Below are 24,064 nucleotides of genomic sequence, written 5' to 3' on the forward strand. Positions count from 1 at the left end.
TCTGTAAACCCAAAGATTTTTCTACAAGATGGGGACGAGAGGATCATCTGACCCCCAAAGAGGTTTTAATAGATAGATGGGATTAGATGGAGTAAGAGTATAAGTGGATGGATAACCTTACTTCATGTCTCCACTGATTTTCAGATGTACTATGGCATTGGTCATTTTATAAATGAACACTCAACTCTCAGAACTACTAGCATTTCCTACTTTAGAGAAGATAACAAAATTCTCGAAGAAACCTCCTGGAATGTGCTACAGATACCAAAGGAGCCCAGGTGAAATATTCTGCGGTTCTAAGGTTGGAATATTTTTCAGAGAGATCTTCCCAAACTGCTATTAGAAAATATGAAAACATGAGAAGGAACCATACAAAATGAAAAAGAACCTAAAGGATGCCAAGGCAAATGTTTCTGGCAAAGTTTTGTGGATTTATTTCACTCAAAGACCACTTCTGCTGTTAAAAGAAAGGCTTTTAAGGGATCACGTTTTACCTTTCGGACAGTAGCCCCTGAATTTTTTTCTGATTGATCTGTTAACTTTTCCGATCTTACTGAAGTCTAGCCAAAGTCATAAATCACTGTTAACTATTGATCCTATAGTCCTTACATGCTACTATGACCACTACTCTTGTATTCTCACTGAATAGGTATACAGGGCTGCATGCAAGACCTGACCAGGACTTGTTTTGTTTTAATTTAATTTAAGACCAATTTGATTGACTCTTCTCAGGCAATTAACTCTCCAACCAGAGTTTAATTACAGTTTGGTGTGAATATGCTTCTGGCAGAGATAGTTGTCATTCCATATGTACCTTTTTCACCCTTGAACAAGGTTCGCATTGGCATACAGAGTCAGCAGAAAAGAAAAGATGTAATCATCATAGCTTCTTTGTGCTAGAGTGCAGCAACCCTCTAAGGTACTGGTAGCGTGCCAGGTGTGCCATGACTCAGAGGCACATTATAGCTAGGATCAATTAGTGGTGTCTCTCTCATTGGAGCCCCTCCAAACTGGCTCCCTGCCCAGTTGCTGCTCTTCCCCATAAGTCCCACACAGACCTGGTCATGGCTACAATGTCTAATAGCCTGCTCCACAGAAGTTCCCTGCCTTCAGCTGCAAACTAGTTTGTATACCGTTCCCTCTAGGTTTCTTCCTGCATCTCTCTTCCCTGCAGTTCCTAGCCTTGCAGCTGCTGTTTTCCAAAAGTGCTCACTCACTTCCTGGCTAAGGGTCTTTTCATGGAGTTTTCTGTTTCCTTCTCTTACCTGGCAAGGAGAAAGAGGATATGTAGTGAAGAGGGGTTGATGGAAATGGCAGTCTCCTGTTTATCAAATCCATCACAATGTATATAATGGAAAAGTTAATAAAGGATTAAAGTGACTTGACTTCCAAATTTTCTGATGAAATTACAACTGGGGATATCAGAACATAAACTCAACTATATACAAAGCTGCCCTGGTCTAATTGGTTAACCATTGCAACAACTTACTTAGGGATGTGGTAGCTTTTCTATCACTTGAAGTCTTTAAATCAAGACTAGATCTTTCTATAAAATATGCTGTAGTTCAAACAGAAGTTATGGGCTTGATGCAGCAATTACTGGAATTACATTACATTAATATCAAGTATCAGGGGGTAGCCGTGTTAGTCTGTATCCACAAAACCAACAAGGAGTCCAGTGGCACCTTAAAGAATAACAGATTTATTTGGGCATAAGCTTTCGTGAATAAAAAAACACTTCTTCAGATGCATGGAGTGAAAATTACAGATACAAGCATAAATATACTGACACATGAAGAGAAGGGAGTTACCTTACAAGTGGATAACCAGTGATAACACTGCTCTACAGCCAAAATGCTTCTGAAATAAATGTAGTCAAACTTTACTAATTCTGGGTCACTGAGAACGAAAATGATGCTTAAAATTGTTGATTGGCTCTAGTTTTCAAGATATGCTATAGGGTCAGTATATACGACCCTTGACTTGGGAATGGCGGAGGATAAGTGAGCTATAAAGGGAAGGGATCTCAATTTAAACCAGAAATGACTAAAATACATCTTTGACTGGATCTATGAATAAATCTATGACTGGGTTTGGACAGGACTTGCTTTTTAGGCAAAACAATGAATGATGCAATCTGAAGCTGGTATTGCGTCATACATGATATGAATTGCATCATGTTATTCCTAGAAGTCATGGATGATGCAATCATAATGAAGCTTACATCACTCTGCTGAACAAATTGCCCTATATCAGCTCTAGAAATCATACAGTGTCGTGCTCTCTTATTTGTCAGTGTTTGATTTTGCAAAAGGACACATTTCTGTTTAGCCAAAGTGAGCAGAGATGCCTCGTACTTGTGTGAACAGTGCAGATAACTTCTGCTATGTTTGTGGTGAAGTGACTTTTGCATCACAAAAGTGCAGTATAACCACTATGGTTAAGAAAGCCTCTCACCTTTATTTTGGCTGCAAAATTGGAGATCAGGACAAGAGGTGGGCCCCACACATATGCTGCAACACTTGTGCAACAAATCTTCACCAGTGGTTGAACAGGAAAAGGAAATTATGCCTTTTGCAGTGCCAATGATTTGGAGAGAGCCAACAGATCATACCAGCAATTGTTACTTCTGCATGGTGCCTCCAGTTGGGAAAGGTGTGTCAAAGAAGAAAAAGTGGACTGTGCATTATCCAAACATTCCATCAGCTATACGCCCAGTACCCCAGGGAGAAGGACTGCCGATTCCTGATGCACCGGCAGAATCAGAATCATTCTCACTTGAGTCAGACGAGGAAGAGGAAGAGGATGAAACTTCTGGTCCTGAACCATCAATGTCACAGGACCCACATTTTCTCCCATCCTCCTCCTCTGAACCACACCTCATAACACAAGGTGAACTGAATGACCTTGTCAGGGATTTGGAACTACCCAAGAGTAAGGCAGAGCTGTTGGGCTCCAGACTACAGCAGTGGAATCTCCTGGCAGGTGATGTTAGGGTTTCCATGTTCCGTGACCGTCAAAAGGATCTTGTCCCATTCTTCTTCATGGAAGGTGATCTTGTAGCCTGCAACAACATCGATGGTGTGATGGCAGCCCTCAACATCGTTCACGATCCAGATGAGTGGAGACTGTTCATTGATTCATCGAAGACGAGTCTTAAAGCTGTTTTACTGCATAATGGCAATGTTTTGCCATCAATTCCAGTTGGTCATGCAGTCCATATGAAGGAAACCTATGACAACATGAAACAACTTTTGAGGTGCATAAACTATGACCAACATCAGTGGCAGCTCTGTGGCGATTTGAAGGTTGTTGCTCTCTTGCTTGGTCTGCAGACTGGATACAGAAAGTACTGCTGTTTTCTCTGCGAATGGGATAGTCGTGCAAGAGATTCCCACTCCATCAAGAAAGATTGGCCACTCCGACAGTCATTGGAGCCTGGGAGGAAAAGTGTTCAGCATCCACCACTTGTTGAATCAAGGAAGATTTTGTTACCACCCTTACACATCAAGCTGGGCTTGATGAAAAACTTTGTCAAGGCCATTGACAAAACACAAGCAGCTTTCAAGTACCTCCGTGGAAAATTTCCAAGGTTAAGTGAAGCTAAGATAAAGGAAGGTGTCTTTGTTGGTCCTCAGATTCGTGAACTTCTTCGAGATGATGCATTTGACCATGCACTGCGTGGCAAGGAAAAGACGGCATGGAAAGCCTTCCAGTTAGTGGCAATACATTTTCTCGGAAACAACAAGGCAGACAACTACAGGTTGTTGGTGGAAAACCTCCTCAAGGCATACAAAAGCCTTGGTTGCAACATGTCACTAAAGATACATTTTTTGCACTCTCATCTAGATTTTTTTCCACCGAACTGCGGAGCAGTGAGCGACGAGCACAGCGAGCGATTTCACCAGGACATTGCAACAATGGAGAAACGCTATCAGGGCAAATGGAGCCCATCAATGCTTGCAGACTATTGCTGGACAGTGACAAGAGATGCTCCATTTAATGAATACAAGAGACAAGCCAAGAAGTGCCGAGTAGACACTGAATAGGACTAAACTATGTACATAATAGTTTTTTGCCTTTTGTTTCATAATAAATTTTATTTATATAACCCTTTTGCTGATTTTTAAAGTGTTACATAAACAGGACAGGTGAAATATTATCATGTAAAGCAACCATAAACACATGAAAAGACCTAGGTTTACAATTTATGATTAAAACTCTACTATCTACACAATATACATAGACATAAAATGTAAAAACTTAAATATCTTAGAAACAGTAGCCAGTCAGTTGTTTTAATTGTCATATTTGAATTCAGCACATCAAAATACATAATAAATAGCACATTTTATCTCTGAAGCAGACGACTTCTCAAAAATTGTAGACCAGTGAACAAGGCCAATTCAATCACGGTGGATGTGTTCCACTCCCAATAATTGATGAGGAGGTGTCAATACAAGAGAGAGGAAATTGCTTTTGTAGTGAGCCAGCTACTCCCAGTCCCTATTCAAGCCCAAATTAATGGTGTTAAGTTTGCAAATGAATTGTAGCTCTGAAGTTTCTCTTTGAAGTCTGTTTTTGAAGTTTTTTTGTTGCAGGATTGCAACTTTAAAATCTGTTATTAAATGTCCAGGGAGATTGAAGTGTTCTCCTACTGGCTTTTGTATGTTACCATTCCTGATGTCTGATTTGTGTCCATTTATTCTTTTACATAGAGACTGTAAATGGCAGAGGGGCATTGCTGGCACATGATGGCATATATCACATTAGTAGCTTTGTGAGTTTGTCCTCACCCACAACCATTTCAGATTTGGGGGCAGCTTATACCTTCAAGTCAGCGGCACTGCTATGAGTACTCGCATGGCCCCACATTATGTCAACATTTTTAAAGGCTGACTTAGAACAATGCTTCCTCAGCTCTCGTCCCCTAGTCCCCCACCTCTACTTGTGCTACATTGATGACATCTTCATCATATGGACCCACGGAAAGGATGCCGTTGAAGAATTCCACCTGGATTTCAACAATTTCCACCCCACCATCAACCTCAGCCTGGACCAGTCCACACAAGAGATCCACTTCCTGGACACTACAGTGCAAATAAGTGATGGTCTCATAAACACCACCCTATACCGGAAACCTACTGACCGCTATTCTTACCTACATGCCTCCAGCTTCCATCCAGGACACATCACACGATCCATTATCTACAGCCAAGTCCTAAGCTACAACAGAATTTGCTCCAATCCCAGAGACAAACACCTACAAGATCTTTATCAAGCATTCTTAAAACTACATACCCACCTGGGGAAGTGAGGAAACAGATTTACAGAGCGAGATGGGTACCCAGAAGTCACCTACTACAGAACAGGTGCAACAAGGAAAAAAATAGAACACCATTGGCCATCACCTACAGTCCCCAGCTAAAACCTCTCCAGCACATCATCAATGATCTATAATCTATCCTGGAAAATGATCCCTCACTCTCACAGACCTTGGGAGGCAGGCCAGTCCTTGCTTACAACCCCCCCAACCTGAAGCAAATACTCACCAACAACTACACACCACACCACATAAACACGAACCCAGGAACCAATCTCTATAACAAACCCCGTTGCCTACTCTATCCCCATATTTACTCTAGCGACACCATCAGTGGACCCAACCACATCAGCCACACCATCGGGGTTCATTCACCTGCACATCTACTAATGTGATATATGCCACCATGTGTCAGCAATGCCCCTCTGCCATGTACATTAGTCAAACCAGACAGTCTCTATGTAAAAGAATAAATGGACACAAATCAGACATCAGGCATGGTAACATACAAAAGCCAGTAGGAAAACACTTCAATCTCCCTGGACATTTAATAACAGATTTTAAAATAGCCATCTTGAAAAAAAAAACTTCAAAAAAGACTTCAAAGAGAAACTGCAGAGCTACAATTCATTTGTAAACTTAACACTATTAATTTGGGCTTGAATAGGGACTGGGAGTGGCTGGCTTACTACAAAAGCAATTTCCCCTCTCTTGTATTGACACCTCCTCATCAATTATTGGGAGTGGAGCACATCCACCCTTATTGAATTGGCGTTGTCATCACTGGTTCTCCACTTGTAAGGTAACTCCCTTCTCTTCATGTGCCAGTATATTTATGCTTGTATCTGTAATTTTCATTCCATGCATCTGAAGAAGTGGTTTTTTACCCACAAAAAGCTCATCCCCAAATAAATCTGTTAGTCGTTAAGGTGCCACCGGACTCCTCGTTGATTACATTAATGCTGGGCACTATTTATTCACAAAAATATTTTTGAAGAAAACAGACTCTAGTTATGCCTTGTATTACTCATCTGACACTATGTACAATGGGCCATTCCCTTTGTCAACATATTCTTGATCTGTGGATCCAACTGGACAGTACATGTGCTTTTTCTGGTTCAGTTGCCTTATTAGTGCACTCTCACACATCAGGAATCAGTCCTGCTCATTTTCATGTATCAGGTGATACCCAGAAAAGAATCAGTTCTCTTCATTTTTACTTTTGTATATCAGGTATCTTGAGTTTTTTGTTTTTTTCCCCCACAGGGACGGGCCTTTCCCCTTGTCAGCACCAGGGATCAGGAGTCAGGAATCATTTACTAGGACTTTCCCCATGCCTCTGGACAATGTTCATGCTAATTCAAAGTCAGCTGCACCAAGTGACTGAGACTTTTGGAGACAGACTGATTTGGACCCGTGAAGGCCAAAGCATAACAGCACATAGAGAGACAAATGTAATTAATTTTCCAATCAGTTTTATTAGAGACAATCCTTCAGAAACAATTGGCTGGGAGTTCTATGCAATGAAAAACAAGCAGCTTTCTATTTAGCATAACAAGCAAAAGGATAAAACAATCTAGGAAAAACAACAGAAAAGAAAATGATTGCACTGTGTATAATTTAAATACAATAAACAGTATACAGCAAATTTAATCCAATATATAGTTAAATCTTCATGCACACAGACAGACACACACACATCTCTTACAGTGTAAGAGAATTACATTCAAACATTACAATTTCAGGTCCATCACTTGGCTACCTCTGCAAACTTTTCTTTCTTCTTGTACAGTTCTACTTGGAAAAGTTGCTGTGTAAAAAGAGCACCTTCATTCTCAGAAGAGCTGTTCCCTTGTACATTCATAGTTCCAGCTGCTGAGTTTAGTAAGAAAAGTATGTACTACTTTTTACCTCTCTTAGCACCAAAGAGCCAGCATATCTATGTTAGAGTAAGCTGAATTCTACTCCTTCTTGTGCATCATTGATTGAATTTTTTATTACATTCCTATTACCTTTTCAAAGACATTGAAGATAATGGGAATGGGTTGTACATAGGTCACTGGAGGTATACTCTGGAAACAATGGTATTGTATTGGCAATTGGCATCACTAGGGGGAATTCCTCCCTATTCCCCACTCCTCTCTTTCCCCTTCCCTCCCCTCCACCCCTACCCTTGTCTGCAAAAGTAGAAAAGAATCCACCTTGACTCTCAGAACACAGGTTTTGTTTGCAGTGCTGGCAGTTAGAAGAAAAGACATCTTTTGATTTGGAAACTGAACATGTTTGATCTGCAGGCTTTGACAGACAATAAAATGGATCCCCATGATACCAGTTTTGCAGTCATTTTTTACTATAATAGAACTTTTTTCTCCCATTTAAGCAATTCATACAGAATTGATTGTTTCACAAAGCATCTCCATTCTCTGTGGTATACATATTTTACTTTTAAATTTTAAGAAGATTTAGATCTAGTGCTCACCTAAGTGACGTGTCCTTGCAAAGAGATGACTCATTCTCAGAGAGAAATTACAATCACACATATTATGTTCACATACTTACAGTATGACACTAATGATTAAATTTAATTTCAACAATATACATGAAGGTGGACTGACTCAGACTTTGCATAAGACAATGTTCTCATGTCCTTGGACACCCCCAAAAAGCAGTGTCTTACATGACCCCACTTTCCAGCAAGTGGCATGATCTAACTCCTGACAATTAGTGCTCTGATCTCTAGCAGTGAGAGTAAGACCTAAACCTAAACCATGCAGGACCTGATTCCAGACACTTGCTGCCTGACTTCTGGACAGTGAGCATAAGGAAAAAGTTGATCTTTGAGAGCAAGAACTCTGGTACCTGATAATTCAAAGGTGAAAGTGAGGAGAAATAGGTGTCTGGAGGAGACAGGATATCATACTGGGAATGGAGTATACCTCAGGATAACACAGTTCCCTGTTGGTGAAAGTGTGGAGGGTAGATTCCTTATGAGAGGCTGTTCTAAAATGGAGTGGTGAAATAAGATGCACCATACTCAGAGTGGGAAGATCTATTCCTTCCTTAAGAACACCTGCATAAAGTCATGTCTGAGTAAGTGTCTTTCTATAAATGCCTAAAGTTTCTCCATGGACCAAGCTTATCTGAGATAGAAGTCTTAAGCATAGACTACATGAATTTAGGCAATATTCGAATTCACTTATTTTTTCAGATTAGTTTAATAAATTATTTACTGTATATTTTAACTAGTGAAAACTAAATATTACTATATGTTTTTACACTATTTTTTCATTAGGCATACTTTAACCCTTTCCTCCTCAACAAGATGGTGCTGATAATATGCCAGAAAAAACCTCAGATGTTTCTTCACATTTCTATTTTTGTCATAGTATTATTTCAGTTTGAAGGGATCTCATTTTAGTATAGACCAGGTATGCTTGGATTTGCTGTGCACATGTTTATCTTGATCAGTCAGTGTGTGTTATCCCAAGGTATGCGAATGAAGCCACAGAAAATCTAAATATGAGTTTGATTAGAAAATGATGACCTAAGCCCATTCTTCCTAAAAAACACGATTCTCTGAGTAATGCATCATCATCACAGGTCATTGCTCTGATTAAATTAATCTCTGAAGCCACCTGTCTGACAGAGTTAATGATATATTAGTGTGATTCATCATTAGTGATCAGCAGCAGCTCATGATCTATTAGTATATTGCTCCAAGGATGGCACCATCCAGAAAGAATGAACCCTTATTTGTTAAAATATGGCATAAAAGTCAATGACGAGACCATAGTCTATCACAGTCAGCAGCAGGTAGGCATATTGACACTAAATCAAATTCACTAGAACTTTTGTCTTTTGGATTGCTAGTGTCAGCTTTGCAACTTTGATAATCAGGTTTCATTGCCTTCATGCAAAATTAGCTTTCCCCTACTTCTTTTTCCAGTAGCATTTGATGACTTTTCCTCTAATAATCACTCTACCACTTAGAAGGGAAGGTACACACTCATATGCTAGAAAAAGAAAATCAACAGCTTGAAGATATGAGATGTAAAAAAAAAAGAAGAAGAAAAAGAAGAAGATGAAGAAGAAGAAGAAGGAAAGCCATTTGCCTATAGCACTTTTGTTCTGCTGTTCTGTGAAGGTAGGGAGTAAGGCCTCTATACAAAATCTTAGGCCTGGTCTACACTACCCGCCTGAATCGGCGGGTAGAAATCGACCTCTCGGGGATCGATTTATCGCGTCCTGTCAGGACACGACAATCGATCCCCGAATCGACGCTCTTACTCCACCAGCAAAGGTGGGAGTAAGAGCCGTCGACGGGAAGCCGCGGAGGTCGATTTTGCCGCCGTCCTCACAGCGGGGTAAGTCGGCTGCGATACGTCGAATTCAGCTACACTATTCGCGTAGCTGAATTTGCGTATCTTAAATCGACCCCCCCCCCTGTAGTGTAGATGTAGCCTTAGTATTATACATCAATTATATTGTGTAAGCAGAGTCTTCCCTGCTTCCTCAGTTTTGGGACAATAGATGTCAGTGAAATGTGAAAGCAAAAAGGAACTAGGCAAAAAATGATATTGGTGTGATAGTGGCTACACTGCGTATGACAGAGCATTCATTCCCCCATCACTTTGGGTTCTTGTCTTAGGGTTAGCACACAAAAGCCAATTAGTCATCATACCAATATAACAACATAGAACAGGATATCATGTGCTGGCCAGACATTGGTTATGTTAAGGATTGACCCCACACATGCAAATCAACAAATATAGAGAAGAGGCCTATTTCTCCCACTTTATGGTATCACATGGCATTCAATTGGGCATCTGCAACCCTTTTTTCAAAAATAAGTGGCCCATAAATGGTCAGACTTTATACCTAAATCTGCTAGCATCTCAGAGGACAGAATACTTATTGAGCTGTTATCTGCTGTGGGGAATACTTCATACCATCCCCAATGACAATGAAGCTCCTTCACAGGAGTTTTTCAAAAAGAGGCTGGATAGCCATCTGTCATGGATGTTTTAGATACAACAAATCCTGCATCTTGGCAGGGGGTTAGACTAGATGACTCTTGTGGTCCACTCTAACCCTACAGTTTTATGATGTTATGAGTCACAATCATGGTCTGCAGATCTATGGGGTCTGCCAGTATAATCAAAAGAGTAGGCAAACGTGCCAGAAACTGCATAATAGCAATGACATACCATGTTCTGACACTTTCAGTTTGCACATTCCAAGTTGATAGCAACTTGGTACTGTCCATATATCACCTAGCAATGCTGTAATTTATCATTTAAAACACCTTCAATTTGTGAAAATAATTTGAGAACGATGCACAGGAATACAAGTCTGATATGTTTAAATTATGAAGCAAAGCTGAGATTCCTCATTTTTTTATCATGTGCCAATCACCCATCTGGTTTACACCAGTTGTGTAATTTGTTTTACTTCTATAATGGATAAGTTTGTTAGTCGTAAAATGACTGAGTCAACTTCGGTAGTTCATGAAGCAGAAAACGTCTCAAATAAGACAGAAGAGCAAGAAAGAAGCAAAATTGAACCCCCTTCAGAAAAACAAAAACTGAGGAAACAGCTACATTAAACTTGGTTTTATGTATGTATCTGTCAGTGGAGAATCAAGACCCCAGTGTGTAATTTGTGGAGAAATACTTTCTAACAAAGCACTTAAGCCTGCAAAACTTACAAGACATCTGAGGTCTTTGCATGCGGAAAGCATTGACAAGCCAGTAGAGTATTTTGAAAGGAAGCAGAATTGCTTACTAAAACAAAAAAAGAGTATACAAACTGTGTCAACTGTACAAGAGAAGGCTCTCAAAGCACCCTAACAAGGTTGCAATTAGAATCACTACAAACAGAAAGCAACATACAATTGCTGAAACTTTACTGATGCCAGCTACAATTGATATGTTCCATGAAATGTTGGGGATGAAGCTGCTAATAAATTAAAGAATGTGTCAGTATCAAACAACACCATTAAAAGACGAATTACAGATGTTGCAGCTGATGTGAAAGACCAGTTGTTACACAGATTAAAGCAAGTGGAAAATAAAGCTTACAATTGGACGAATCTTTGGATGAGGTTCAGCAGTTGGTTTATGTGCAATACATCTGTGATGGGAAAATAGAAGAACTGATGTTTTGCAGATCACTGCAGATGAAAACAGGTGATGAGATTTTTAAGTGTCTAGATAATTTCATGACAAACAACAGCCTAGACTGGGGGCAATGTTATGGTGTGTGCACAGACGGTTCTGCTGCAATGACGAGGAGGCATAGTGGGGTTGCAAAAAAAATTATAGATGTTGCAAAATTCACAAACCTAACACATTGCATGCTTCCCAGGGATAACCTAGTTATAAGAAAGATGCCGGATCACCAGAAAGATGTACTTGACAAGACAATAAAAGTTGTTAACTTTATCAAAGCACACCTATTAAATGCACATTTTTTTGGCAATGTGTGAAGAAATGGGTGAATGGCATCACAACCTTCTTTTGCACACAGATCAGATGGCTTTCCAAGGGAAAAGTTTTTAATCACGTTTTTGAGCTTTGGGGGTATCTGAAGGTATTTTTGGAAGAGAAAATGCACAAATCAGCAGGTAGATTCTCAGAGGAGAACTGTCGTGCTCGGCTTGCTTTTCTTGCTGATAACTTTGATCACCTGAATTACCTTAATATTAGCATGCAAAGGTGCCAGTCAACTCTTGTTGCACTGTGAAAGTGACTGCATTCATTGAGAAACTGGATCTCTGGCAGAAATGAGTGCACAAAGGGAATGTGAGCATGTTTCTGCTCCGTCAGGAATTTTTTAACTTTGACAAAGTCAAGACCAACCACCTGAATGTATGTGCTATTATGACAGAACACATGGATTTTCTTCTTTACCAGTTCAGCGACATGTTACGCAATACTGAAATGCTATGGATCACAAGTCCCTTTTTATCTACTGATGTGGAATTGCTGGAAATGATTCCTAAAGAGGATGGTGAGTTTATTGAGCTGAGAAACAACACTACTCTGAAATGTGCCCATGAAACCAAGCCTGTTGCTGAATTCTGGTTTCATATGTCTGGTGAATTTCTCAAACTGACTAACCACACTTTGCAAGTCCTTCTTCCATTTGCTACCACTTACTGTCGTGAAAATGGATTCTCAGCCCTTGCCAGCATTAAAAACAAACACTGTTCAAGAAAGAATGTTGGAGATGACCTTCACACTTGCCTAACTGAAATTACTTCTCAACAGGACAAGCTGTGTGCTGCCAAACCCAAGGATTGCATTAGTATCAGTCTTCTTTTCTCAAGACTGAATATGTCCAGTTTGTTTAATCTTTCCTCATAGGTGAAGTTTTCTAAACCTTCTATCTTTGTTGTTGCTCTCCTCTGGACTCTTTCCAATTTATCCACATCTTTCCTAAAGAGTGTCAACCAGAACTGGATACTGTACTCCAGCTGAGGCCTCATCAGTGCCAAGTACAACAGGACAATTACCTCCCATCTCTTATATATGACACTCCTGTTAATACACCTGAAAAAGAGATTAGCATTTTTTGCAACTGCTGTGCATTGCTGACTCATTCAATTTGTGTTCCACTATAACTCCCAGATCCTTTTCAGCAGTACTTATACCTAACTAGTTACTCCCCATTTTGCAGTTGTGCATTTGATTTTTCCTTCCTAAGCACTTGTCTTTAATGAATTTCATTTTATTGATTTCAGACCAGTTATCCAATTTGTCAAGGTCACTTTGAATTCTAATCCGGTCCTCTAAATTGTTTGCAACTCCTCCCAGACTGTTATCTGCAAATTTTATAAGTCAATATGAAAATATTGACTATCACCAGATCCAGGAATGACCCATGCATTCACTAGGTATGGCTTTCCGGTTTGACAGCAAACTGTTAATAAGTACTCTTTGAGTAAAGTCCTTCAACCACTTGTGCACTCACTTTATAACCGTTTCAGCTAGACCATATTTCCCTAGTTTCCTTATGAGAATGTACTGTGGGACTGTGTCAAAAGGCTTACTAAAAATCAAGCTGTATGACATCTACTGCTTTCCCCCATTCACTATGTCAGTAGCCCTCTCAAAGAAGGAAATTAGGTTGGTCTGGCATGATTTCTTCTTGACAAATCCATGCTGGGTATTCCTTATAAATCTGTTATTCTCTAGGTGCTTATAAACTGATTGTTTAATAATTTGTTCCAGTATTTTTCCAAGTATCGAAGTTAGGCTGACTGGTTTATAATTCCCCAGGTCCTTTTTGTTCCCCTTTTTAAAGATAGGTACCATGTTTGCCCCAATGCTCTGGGGCCTCACTCATCCCCCATGAGTTCTCAAAGATAATTGCTAAAAGTTCCAAGATTTCTTCAGCTAGTTCCTTTAGATGAAGTTCATCAGGCCCTGCCAACCTAAATCCTCTAAATTACCTAAGTAATCTTTAATCTGCTCACTTTTCCTATTTTGGCCTGCGCTCTGTCTCCCTTGTTGTTAGCATTAATTGTATTGAGTATCTGGTCACAGTCAATTGTTTTAGTGATGACTGAGGCAAAATATGCATTAAACATCTCTGCCTTCTTGATGTCATTGATTATTAGCTCTCCTTCCCATCTAAGTAGTGGACCTACACTTTCCTACATCTTTCTCTTGCTCCTAATATATTTAAAGAACCTCTTCTTATCGTCTTTTATGTTCCTTGATAGGTGTAATTCATTTTGTGCCTTTATTCTTTCTGATTTTGTTCCTACATGCTTGTGCTATTCTTTTGTATTCCTCCTTAGCAATTTGTCCATGTTTCCAATTTTTGTAGGATTCCTTATAGATTTTCAGGTCATTAGAGAGCCATAGCAACCCCTTACTATTCTTCGTATCTTTCCTTTGCATCAGGATAGTTTGCAGTTGTACCTTTAATATTGTCTCCTTGAAAAACTACCAGTTCTCCTGAACTCATTCATCCTTTAGATTTTCTTACAATGAGACCTTACCTACCAGTTCTCTGAGTTTGTTAAACCTTGTTTTATGAAGGCTTGACTGCCTCTGATTGTACAAGATGGGAATGAAATCTTGGTAGTTATGTAAAAAAAATAATGAAAGGAGTGTTAGGCAAAAAATAATTTGTGTGTGTGTGTAATTATGTAAGGTTTTAAGGACCTAGACCAATGCTCATGGTTTGTAAAATCCTGTTTGTAAGTTTAAAATAAATTGGTTTTGTTTTGTTTTTTAAATAAAAAAAACAATGCCACTAAAACTCCATTTGAATCTCTCATTCAAAGTTGAAACCATGACAGACCCTTGTGCTAGACATGGGAAGCTAATGTGATGTGGCTTTGGTATTTAGCATTTAACCCTTAGGGTACTTATATTTTTTTTATAAAGTTTAATATCTTTTAAATAAGAACCAGAGGATATGTTCCTGGCTGGGTCAGCCAGAATTGGAAAAATTGAGAGAGATTCTGGATCCTTTTTTTGGTAATAAATAGCAGCTAAGAACTGCAGGAACGGAACAATACCGCAATAAAGAGGTCCGTTTACTCAATCTGCCCCTGGGTCCTCCTGCTCATCCTTTCCATCTCTAACAAAGTCTATCGATTCACCTGTTCTCACTCCTTCCTTTCCTTAGAATCATGAAATCTATCATTTCATAATCACTTCTATCTAAATTGCCTTCCATCTGCAGATTCGCAATTAATTCCTTCCTGTTGGTCAGGGCAAGTTAAAATGCCCTGATTACTTCATCTGCTTTCTGAAACAAAGTGTTGCCCCCAATATGTTCCAAGAACTTATTGGAAATTTTGTGTTTTGCTGCATTACTTTTCCAACAGATGTTGGGGTAATTGGACCTATCTTGCATAACAATGTGTAGAAGGTCCATCATCAGGGGAAATTATCTGAATGATCCATAATTTGATATCTAGAGAAGCATAAACAGAATATAATTAGAAAAAAATATTAAAATACAACTGTAGGTACAGTTAAGCTAAATAATATAAGCATATCAGATAGTGATGCAATTCTGTAGAAAACTGATTCAAATTCACTAGATGAAAATGAAAACTCAGAGATTCCTATATCACACTGTGGAAGAGAGAATCACAAATTACTACAAGTCAAATGGTTTTCTTCATTTCTCAAGGACTAGCAGTGAGAATCCTACAACAAAAGAAAATTTGTTATTGAAAGAAATCTTAGTATTTAAGAGAAAATTGCAGTTTCCCCACGACTTTAAGATAACTTTCATTTCTATTATTATGTCCAAAGATACAGACTTTCTTCTATGTTTTGTCCAGCACCAAGTATATTGTCAATATGTAACCAATATTAAAATATTATTTTCACAGCTCACAGACATGACCATACAGGACAAACAGAAAAGCATTTCTGTAATTCCTTTCTAAGAGCAGAACTACCATAGAAAAAAACAGGTGAAAGGTAAATACCAAGACAAAATTGTTCTACTCTATCAGATTTAATGTTCCTAACAGATATAAGATATTGAATATAGCATAGCAATGTCAAAAGATATAGATATGTATATCTGAGACAGACTCTCTTTCTCACTGGATGTAATGAGAGCTTCCAGATTGTGAACTCATAGAATAGTATTTTCAGAAATGCTCACTATGGGATTAATCCTGAACTATGAAAGTCAATGGAGATTTTGTCATTGGCTTTAATGGGAGAAGAGTCAGCTCCTATTAACCTAATTTTACTCTCAGCAAAGTTAATAGGAGTTTTAAAATTACCCAATTTTTAAAAGCATTCAGGTTCAGGCCACAATTTTTCAGTTTTGAAAGCTAGGTCACTGTTTCCTGAACATAAGAACATAAGTTTGGCCATACTGGGTCAGACAAATAGTCCATCTAGCCTAGAATCCTGTCTTCTGACAGTGGAGAGTGACAGATGGTTCAAAAGAAATGAATAGAACAGGGCAATTACTGCATGATCCATCTCCTGTTGTTTAGTGCCACCTTCTGGCAATCAGAGGCTTAGGAACATCCAGATCATGGGATTGGGTCCCTGACAATCTTCACTAAAGCCATTGACCTAATAATAATTGGGTCCCTGACCTCATTCACTAATAGCCAGGACCTATCCTTCATGAACTTATCTAATTCTTTTTTGAACCCTGTTATCATTTTGGCCTTCACAATATCCCCAGGCAATGAGTTCTACAGGTTGACTATGTATTGTGTGAAGAAGTACTTCCTTTTGTTTGTTTTAAACCTGCTGCCTATTCATTTCATTGGGTGACTCTTGGTTCTTGTGTTAGGTTGACGGGTTGAATAAAACTTCCTTATTCACTTTCTCCACATCATTCACGATTTTATAGACTGGTATCATATCCCCCCTTGACTCCCCCCTTGGCTGTCTCTTTTCTAAAATGAACAATCCCAGTCTTTTTAACAGAGAGTTCTGTGGCACCTTTAAGACTAACAGATGTATTGGAGCATAAGCTTTCGTGGGTGAATGCCCACTTCGTCGGATGCATGCATTCACCCACGAAAGCTTATGCTCCAATACATCTGTTAGTCTAAAAGGTGCCACAGAACTCTCTGTTGCTTTTTACAGATCCAGACTAACACGGCTACCCCTCTGATACTAGTCTTTTTAATCTTTCCTCATATGGAAGCTGTTCCATATCCTTAATCATTTTTATTGCAGTTCTCTGAACTTTTTCCAATTCTCATATATCTGTTTTGAAATGGGACAAACAGAACTACATGCAGTATTCCAAGAGTGGGCATACCATGGATTAATATATTGGCATTATGATATTTTATGTCCTATTAACTATCCCTTTCCTAATAATTCCTACAATTCTTTTAGCTTTTTTAACTGCTACTGCACATTGAGCAAATGTTTTCAGAGAACTATTCACGATGACTGCAAGATCACTTTCTGGAGTGGTAACTGCTAATTTAGATCCCATCATGTTGTATGTATAGTTGGGAATATTTTTTCCAATGTGCATCTGCCTTTTTGTTGCCCAGTCACCCAATTTTTGGAGATCCCGTTGGTACTCTTCTCAGGGTATGTCTAAACTACAAAATTAGGTCGAATTTATAGAAGCCGATTTTATAGAAATCGGTTGTATACAGCCGATTGTGTGTGTCCCCACATAAAATGCTCTAAGTGCATTAAGTCGGCGGACCGCGTCCACAGTACCGAGGCTAGCGTCGACTTCCGGAGCGTTGCACTGTGGGTAGCTATCCCACAGTTCCCACAGTCTCCGCCGCCCACTGGAATTCTGGGTTGAGATCCCAATCTCTGAATGATGCAAAACAGTGTCGTGGGGGGTTCTGGGTACATGTCGTCAGGCACCTCCCCCTCCGTCAGACCCCTTGGGTCTTTTTCTTATATAGGCTCCTATTACCCCCCACCTCGTCCCGATTTTTCACACTTGCTGTCTGGTCACCCTAGCCTGGACAGTAGTCAGGACCTGTTCAACTACAGGCTGAGCAAGTGCCGAATGGTGGTGGAATGTGCATTTGGATGTTTAAAAGAGCGCTGGCACAGCTTACTGACTCGCTCAGACCTCAGCGAAAAGAATATCCCCATTGTTATTGCTGCTTGCTGTGCGCTCCACAATATCTGTGAGAGTAAGGGGGAGACATTTATGGCGGGGTGGGAGGTTGAGGCAAATCGCCTGGCCGCTGATTACGCGCAGCCAGACACCAGGGCGGTTAGAAGAGCACAGCAGGGCATGGTGCGCATCAGAGAAGCTTTGAAAATGAGTTTTGTGACTGGCCAGGCTACGGTGTGAAACTTCTGTTTGTTACTCCTTGATGAACCCTCCGCCCCCCACCACCCGGTTCACTCTACTTCCCTGTAAACCAACCACCCCACCCTCCCCTCCCCCCTTCGAGCACCGCTTGCAGAGGCAATAAAGTCATTGTTACTTCACATTCATGCATTCTTTATTAATGCATCAGACAACTAGGGGGATAGTTGCCAAGGTAGCCCGGGATGGGTGGGGGAGGAGGGAAGGAAAAGGACACACTGCAGTTTAAAACTTTAACTCTTATTGAAGGCCAGCCTTCTGATGCTCGGGCAATCATCTGGGGTGGAGTGACTGGGTGGCCGGAGGCCCCCCCACCGTGTTCTTGGGTGCCTGGGTGAGGAGGCTATGGAACTTGGGGAGGAGGGCTGTTGGTTACACAGGGGCTGTAGCGGCGGTCTCTGCTCCTGCTGCCTTTCCTGCAGCTCAACCATACGCTGGAGCATATCAGTTTGATGCTCCAGCAGCCGGAGCATCGACTGTTGCCTTCTGTCTGCAAGCTCACGCCACCTATCATCTTCAGCCCGCCACTTGCTCTGTTCATCCCGCGATTCAGCCCGCCACCTCTCCTCCCGTTCATACTGTGCTTTTCTGTAGTCTGACATTGACTGCCTCCACGCATTCTGCTGTGCTCTTTCAGCGTGGGAGGACATCTGGAGCTCCGTGAACATATCATCCCGAGTCCGACGTTTTCTCCTTCTAATCTTCACTAGCCTCTGTGAAGGAGAAACATTTGCAGCTGGTGGAGGAGAAGGGAGAGGTGGTTAAAAAAGACACATTTTAGAGAACAATGGGTACACTCTTTCACGTTAAATTTTGCTGTTCACATTACACAGCACATGTGCTTTCGTTACAAGGTCGCATTTTTCCTCTTATATTGAGGGCCTGCCGGTTTGGTGTGAGAGATCACTCACGCAGTGCCAGGCAACAGATTTCGGCTTGCAGGCAGCCATGGTAAGCCACAGTCTTTTGGCTTTTTTAACCTTCTTAACATGTGGGAATGGTTTCAAACAATAGCACCCTCATTTCCCATACCAAGCACCCGTTGGGTTGGCCATTTAAAATGGGTTTGCAATGTGAAAGGAGGGGCTGCGGTTTCCAGGTTAACATGCAGCACAAACCCAACTAACCCCCCACACCCACACACCCAATTATCGGGGATGATCACTTCACCCCTCCCCGCCACCGTGTGGCTAACAGCGGGGAACATTTCTGTTCAGCAGAGCATGAAGGGGCACCTCTGAATGTCCCCTTAATAAAATCGCCCCATTTCAACCAGGTGACCGTGAATGATATCACTCTCCTGAGGATAACAAAGAGCGATAAGGAACGGATGTTGTCTGCACGCCAGCAAACACCGGGACCATACGCTGCCATGCTTTGTTATGCAATGATTCCAGACTACGTGCTACTGGCCTGGCGTGGTAAAGTGTCCTACCATGGCGGACGGGATAAGGCAACCCTCCCCAGAAACCTTTTGCAAAGGCTTTGGGAGTACATGAAGGAGAGCTTTCTGGAGATGTCCCTGGAGGATTTCCGCTCCAACCCCATACACGTTAACAGACTTTTCCAGTAGCTGTACTGGCCGTGATTGCCAGGGCAAATTAATCATTAATCATTAAACACGCTTGCTTTTAAACCATGTGTAATATTTACAAAGGTACACTCACCAGAGGTCCCCTGTGTGCCCTCAGGGTCTGGGAGCACGCCTTGGGTGAGTTCGGGGGTTACTGGTTGCAGGTCCAGGGTGATAAACATATCCTGGCTGTTGGGGAAACCGGTTTCTCCGCTTCCTTGCTGCTGTGAGCTATCTACATTTTCTTCATCCTCATCTTCCTCGTACCCCAAACCCGCTTCACTGTGTGTTTCTCCAGTGAAGGAGTCATAGCACACGGTTGGGGTAGTGGTGGCTGCACCCCCTAGCATGGCATGCAGCTCCACGTAGAAGCGGCATGTTTGCGGCTCTGCCCCAGACCTTCCGTTTGCCTCTCTGGCTTTGTGGTAGGCTTGCCTTAGCTCCTTAATTTTCACGTGGCACTGCTGTGCGTCCCTGTTATGGCCTCTGTCCTTCATGGCCTTGGAGACCTTTTCTAATATTTTGCCATTTCGTTTACTGCTACGGAGTTCAGCTAGCACTGATTCATCTCCCCATATGGCGAGCAGATCCCGTACCTCCCGTTCGGTCCATGCTGGAGCTCTTTTGCAATCCTGGGACTCCATCACGGTTACCTGTGCTGATGAGCTCTGCGTGGTCACCTGTGCTCTCCATGCTGGGCAAACAGGAAATGAAATTCAAACATTCGCTGGACTTTTCCTGTCTACCAAGTCAGTGCATCTGAGTTGAGAGTGCTGTCCAGAGCGGTCACAATGAAGCACTGTGGGATAGCTCCCGGAGGCCAATAACGTTGAATTCCGTCCACACTACCCCAATTCCGACCCGCTAAGGCCAATTTTATCGCTAATCCCCTCGTCGGAGGTGGAGTAAAGAAACCGGTTTAAAGGGCCCTTTAAGTCGAAAGAAAGGGCTTCGTCGTGTGAACGTGTCCAGGCTTAATTCGATTTAACGCTGCTAAAGTCGACCTAAACTCGTAGTGTAGACCAGGGCTCAGTCAGCTTTCAACTTAACTATCTTGAGTAATTTTGTATCATCTGCAAACTTTGCCATCCCACTATTTACCCCATTTAACAGATCATTTATATATATGTTGAACAGCACTGGTCCCGGTACAGATCCTTGTGGGACCCCACTATTTATTTCTCTCCACCGTGAAAACTGGCCAGTTATTCCTACCCTTTGTTTCTTGTCTTTTAACCAGTTACCGGTCCGGAAGAGGATCTTCCCTCTTATCCATGACTACCTACTTTGCTTAAGAGCGTTTACAGAGGTCTTAGCTTGTTAAAGGCTTTCTGAATGTCCAAGTACACTATATCCACTGTATCACCCGTATCCACATGTTACTTGACCCCCTCAAAGAATTCTAATAGATTGGTGAGACATTATTTCCCTTTATAAAAACCACGTTGACTCTTGCCCAACATACTGTGTTAATTTATGTGTCTGATAATTCTGTTCTTTACTATAGTTTCAACCACTTTGCCTAGTAGTGAAGTTAGGCTTGTTAGCCTGTAATTGTGTTTTTAAATAAGCCCTACTGCAGTACACAACATTCCACCACCAGGCAAATAAATATCAGTTTCTTAGTCTATATACTGTATAGAATAAGACGTTCTTTGTCTCTATTTTAAAATGAAATTTTAGTCCCTTTTAACGCCCTGCAATAAATTTTGCCCATACTTTATTATTAGATCAATATATCAGTTCCATAGTGACAGGGAGTGTCAATATATAAGCTGGAAATGTGACAGATCTGAAATTTGTGTTTAAAATTAACAGCATTTCAAGGCAAAGTGCATTCAGATTTACAATATGTTTATTTATACTTCTGTGCCATGGTGAAAAGACACATGAACTGTGTAATGTCAAGGAAAGTGAGGAATTCTGTGGATATTTATGTACTTTCAAAGCACAGTGTAACACAATTTCTTCTAAAAATTTATAGACTAACTTAGTGTCATTGCTATCAATATTCCAAAGTTTTTAAAAAGCTTAAAGCCATTATGTATGAGTAATAATGTCTCATTTAAGCTGTTACAACAACTAGATTCAATATTTTAGACATTAAATTATAGTTATTAACCTATCAAAATGAGCAGATTCACACTAAGTACCAGAACCAATCACTATCAACACTTCATTATATTACAAAATGTCTCCCTAAGATAAAAAGTAAAAGATTTTCATGTGTTTAATTAGCCATACAAATATTTTTACATAGCTTCCACCGGTTCCATAGTCTGTTAAGTTGACAGGATGCATGGAAGAGAAAACAAACAACAACTGCTTTATTTTTAAAAGAGTTTTTTATTGGTTTAAAATAGAGGTCTCTATTAAAAACTCAATATTTGAGAATAAGAGCATTCTTATGATTAAGTCACTCAACTGGGATTCAGGAGATGTGGGTTCAGTTATGCTACAGACTTCTTGTGTGAATTTCAGCAACTCACTGTCACAGCGAGGGTGCTGGCAGTCTGGCCTAGCGTGTATAGCTAGAGTCAGATGCCCAAGGCCAGAGCCAAAGTCAGAGCCAGAATCTGAGGCCAGGAACCAGAAATGAGGGTCAGAACCAGAGCTGGAGGCCAGGATCCAAAGCAAGGAGAAGGAGCAAGGTCTGCATTAGCAGCCTGCTTCGGATCCTCCTAGTTGCAGATAACTTCCTGGTGTACCCTCCAGGCATAAGTAGTGTTCCTGGACCCCAGGAACACTTTAAATCAGGCCCTTTGTGGGCAACACAGCCTGTCAATCACTGCCCTGTCATAGCCGTTAGGTAGTGATATGGATGCGGCAGTCACCCAGGGACCATTAGACCAGGTTCTAGCTCTATGGCTCCTCATACCACCCCTAACTACTACAAGCGGTGACCCTGGAGCATCACAGGGCCAGGTTGTCTGGGGAACTTTTGTGGCAGGCCTCCACCAGTTCAGAGGCATGTACATGACTGGCAGGTTCCCAAGACTGTTCATCAGGGCTATAAACTTCCCAGACAACAAGCCTTGGACCTGAACAAGTGAAGGAGATGATTGTGTCTGGCCAGGGAACAAGTTTCAAGAGGGAGATGTGGAAGACTGAGTGTATTTTAGAGACATAGGCAAGCGATGGGTTTTTAAGTGATGAGGTAAATTTGTTGGCAAATTTGGTGCCGCCTGAGATATTGATGGTCCAGTTTGTGACATGGCTTCTTCATGTGGAGGTTGTTGAAAAATACCCATACCTTCTGACCCATCATAAAAGCTAGATCCTCTTGTCTTTGGCAGCCTGCGTGTCACCAATAGGCCCCCTTAGTGGTATCAAGGTGACCCTTCAGATCTTCCTGAATGTAATGCATCTGTCAAACTGTATTGGTAGCTGTAGGATTTTGGGAGGTCATAGATAGCACAAGGTTGAAATGGGGATGAAACCAATAGTTGGCAAAGAAAGGGCTTTGCCAGTGGCGGCATGATCAGTGTTGAACTAAGCATAGGAAAGGTGAACAGACCAGTTGTCTTTGTGATATTTAATAAAACATCATAAGTACTACTCTTGCAGCTGGTCCACCTTTTCTGTCCACCCATCCATCTGATGATACACTCACAAAATGAAGAACTTTAGCAGCCAGAGGCCCTAATACCAAAAACATCAGACAAACTGTGGGCCTTGATCCAATGTGATATTTTTAGGGAACTCATGGAGCGTCCTGGGCTGATGGTAGTTGGGCACAAGGAATGAAATATGGCATCTTGGTTAGCTAATCTACTACAGTGAATAGTGTAGTATGGCCATTTGGTTTGGGTAGTTCTACAATGAAGTCCATGGTAATAGCTGCTCACAGCCTGGACAGGGTTTCTATGCCCATGAGGGTGCTGAGAGGCTTGGTTCATAGGGCCTTGGTGCACACATTTAATTGGCATGCGCTTGGATCTCAGTCTGCATTCTAGGTCACCAGAAGGTGTGGAAGGCTAGACAAGAGGTTTTTGAAGTGGCTGAAATGGCTCACTAATAGGATATTTTGGCATAACCACAGTACCTCCAATTAGGGGTGCCCTGGTGGAATGTAGATGTGACCATCAACATATCTTATCCAACATATTATGCTCATAGACTTTAAGGACATAAATGTTTTGTTGAATTGTACTATACTATACTGGTACTTAACATAGCATAATATTTTATGTAAAATCATGAATGGTTTGGAGAAAGTGAATAAGGAAGTGTTATTTACCTCTTCACATAACACAAGAACCAGAAGTCACCCAATGAAATTAATAGGCAGCAGTTTTAAAACAAACATAAGGAAGTACTCTTCATGCAACATCTACTCAGCCTGTGGAACTTGTTGCCAG

This window comes from Emys orbicularis, chromosome 1 (assembly GCF_028017835.1).
Source record: "Emys orbicularis isolate rEmyOrb1 chromosome 1, rEmyOrb1.hap1, whole genome shotgun sequence".
Taxonomy (NCBI): domain Eukaryota; kingdom Metazoa; phylum Chordata; order Testudines; family Emydidae; genus Emys; species Emys orbicularis.